The sequence below is a fragment of the Panthera onca genome, chromosome B3, assembly GCF_046562875.1.
Source record: "Panthera onca isolate mPanOnc1 chromosome B3, mPanOnc1 haplotype 2, whole genome shotgun sequence".
Taxonomy (NCBI): Eukaryota; Metazoa; Chordata; class Mammalia; order Carnivora; family Felidae; genus Panthera; species Panthera onca.
Window position 1 is genome coordinate 95,539,350 of NC_138344.1, and position 3,481 is coordinate 95,542,830.

At 36.1% G+C, this 3,481-nt stretch overlaps 1 pseudogene; it reads right to left on the minus strand.

The window, feature by feature from the left end:
* Positions 1-1,045: 1,045 nt before the first annotated feature.
* On the minus strand, positions 1,046-2,080 carry LOC132668449 (heterogeneous nuclear ribonucleoprotein A1-like; annotated as a pseudogene).
* Between the last annotated feature and the right edge of the window lie 1,401 nt (positions 2,081-3,481).

Below are 3,481 nucleotides of genomic sequence, written 5' to 3' on the forward strand. Positions count from 1 at the left end.
ATGACTCAAGGACAGATTTTCCATTCCTGCAAAGATGTGGAAATCACTATATAACTTCCTTTTGATTCAGTCCTCTATCATCTACCTTACTACACATCTCTCTTCTAGATTAGTTGTCAATAATTTCAACAAGAGTAGACAAAAATTCTCAGTGCCCTTGCTGCTAATTAAGCTTTGTTGACTTTCAGTATTATTAAGTGATTCATTGCAATATCATTTAAAAGTTATTTACCTTTGCATGACTACTTCATAATTCAAACAAATGTCTCATTCTTACATTTTAAGGTTGGGTCTATGTGGTTGGAATGATTAAAAATATAAATAATGAAATAGATAATAAAATCCAAAGGACTTTTAACATCATTAATTTTTAATTTTAAAAAATTTTAAGTTCTAGAATTTTGGTAATAGATAAGCTACAAATAAATAGATGAGTCTGAAATAAATTTATGTACTCCAACACGATTAACAAACAGTAACAGTTTTCCAGTTTTCTTTATAATTATTTCTTTAATTTTTTTTATGTGAAAGAAATGAAACATCACAGGTAAAGTTGAGGAGCTAATTTTTACCTGCCCTCCCTCCCCAAGAATTCACTTACCTTTTTCTGAATGGGAAATTGCTATTATATGTTTGCTATATTTTTTCAGTCCTTTCTAAATTTAACTTCATATAAACGAGTCCATGAAAATATAATAGCTGTGTGTGTTTATTTAACTTACTTAAAAGCCACTGTACTGTGAATTGTATGAAATTTCTTTTTTTTTTTTTAAAGACACATTTATTCAGCATCATGATCTATTACATTTAGCAATCAACAGCATGGGTGCCAAAAAAAAAATCTACATTAAAACTCTTTGTTGGAATGCTTTACACTTTCCACAGAACAGAAACTAAAATAACCCGTTATACAAGTAGTCACAAATACAGTCCTTGAGTTTTTGCCTGTACACATGAGTATTGTCTATAACATGTCTGCTTTGTAGCAGCTAGGCCCTGTCACCACTGTGCTTGGCTGAATTCACAAATCTGTTGTAACCTATAGCTTCCCTGTCACTTCTCTGGCTCTCCTCTCGTGCTAAGCTTTGTTTCCTGGCAGTAATTAAAACCTTCTGCCACTGCCATAGCTACTGCTGCTGCTGGAACCACCATAGCCACCTTGGTTTCTGGTTGGGCAAAGTATTGGCCTCTACCACCATAGGGGCCAGAGCTTCTGCCTCCAAAATTTCCTCCTTTCATAGGTCCAAAATTTGAAGATTGATTGTTGTAACTGCCAAAATAATTATAGCTTCTACCACCTCCAAAGTTGCTTCCATCATTACCAAATCCATTATAGCCATCCCCACTGCCACCATATCCACCACCACCTTGACTGCCACCAAAGTCACCTCACCCACTGAAGTTTCCTCCATGGCCAAAGTTGTCATTCCCACCAAAACCACCTCCACGACCGCCACTGAAGTTCCCAGAACCACTTCAACCTCTTTGGCTGGAAGAAGCACTAGCCATCTTTTGTTTAGGTAAAGCTTTCCTTACTTCACAGTACGATATTTCTGAATGACAATCTTGTCTACAGAGTCATGGTTATCAAATGTTACAAAAGCAAAGCCTCTCTTTTTGCCACTTCCTTGGTCAGTCATGATTTCAATCACTTCAATTTTCTCATACTGTTCAAAATAATCTCTTAGATGATGTTCTTCAGTGTCTTCTTTTTTTTTTTTTTCTTCAGTGTCTTCTTTAATGCCACCAACAAAAATCTTTTTCACAGTAAGTGGGCACCAGATCTTTGAGAATCTTCTTTCAAGACAGCCCTCTTTGGTTCTAGAACTCTTCCATCCACCTTGTGTGGCCTTGCATTCATGGCTGCATCCACCTCTTCCACAGTGGCATAGGTGACAAACCCAAAGCCTCTGGAGCGCTTGGTGTTTGGATCTCTCATTACCACACAGTCACATTGCTCAAAATGGCTCCTCAGACTCTCATCGGTTGTTTCAAAGCTCAAACCTCCAATGAAAAGCTTCCGCAGCTGTTCAGGCTCTTTGGGAGACTCTGACTTAGACATGATGGTGGTGGGAGGGGAGACTTTCATGAAGCTTACTCGGTGGCGCCCACGGGCAGAAAGGAAATTTTTTCTATATTTTATTTAGCAGAATATTTTTAAGATCCATCCAAGTTGATAAATATACATCTAACTTCTATATATTATTTTGTTGTTTAACTCAATAATAATTTATTAATTGATTTTTCTAATGTAAACCTTTGACTTTTTCTCATTTTCTCTATTATAAACAATTCTGCATTGACCTCAATCCGATTTGTGTTGTCATGAGGACATATCATCTTAAAGGACCCCCGGGGGGCGCCTGGGTGGCGCAGTCGTTAAGCGTCCGACTTCAGCCAGGTCACGATCTCGCGGTCTGGGAGTTCGAGTCCCGCGTCAGGCTCTGGGCTGATGGCTCGGAGCCTGGAGCCTGTTTCCGATTCTGTGTCTCCCTCTCTCTCTGCCCCTCCCCCGTTCATGATCTGTCTCTCTCTGTCCCAAAAATAAATAAAAAACGTTGAAAAAAAAATTAAAAAAAAAGGACCCCCGGTTCCTTTCAGATTTATACCTAAGAGCAGTATTACCCAGGTTGCTATTTCAAATCTATTAGATGATGTCAAGTTATTATTCAAAGTGGAGATCCCAATTTGCTTTCAACAAGGTGGTTTAAGAAAATTGTTGTTTCCCATATTCTAGCAGATGTTTTCTGTTAAGAGAATTTTGACTTTTTGTCTACAAATGTGGTTTCTTTGATAATTATTTGTCTTCATTGAAACCTATTTCTTTTAAATATATTTGCTCTAATTTAATATTTTATAAAAATAGCTCATTTTAACTTTCTGATGCTGTTGACGTGAAACTTGCCTGTCCCATGGTATACATCAAGAACAGGGACTGTTCATAGCCCTGTTTGCAAATATTTCCCCAGGAGTGTTTTCGATGGCTCTTTTCTTGGCCTCAGGTACTTTCTTCACAATCATGCACTGATCACAGTATTCAGCAAAGTAGTTTATTATCAGAAAATTAATAAACTACAGCTACACTTAAAAACAGTTTAATTTCACAAACATTATGTTAAGTAAAATAAACCATATAGAAAAGAATATATGACACAAATTTATTAATTCCTGAACCAGATCTAAGTAATATTTGAGGTTAAAAATTGTAATATCATTTACATAAGAGTAGTTAGTGATTAGAAGGGGGCACAATCAAGACTTCTGGGTTGGGAAATATATTCTAGTCACTGGCCAGAGTGATAGTTTCTAGGTGTATTTATTTTGTGAAAATCAATTAACATATACCCTTATGACTTATGAATTATTTCTTATTTTGATATATTTTACATTGTGATTATATTTTATATTGGTTAATAAACCAATAGAAACATTGGAGCATGAAGGTGAGAAAACCCATGATAAGTTTTTTTTTTTTTTTTTT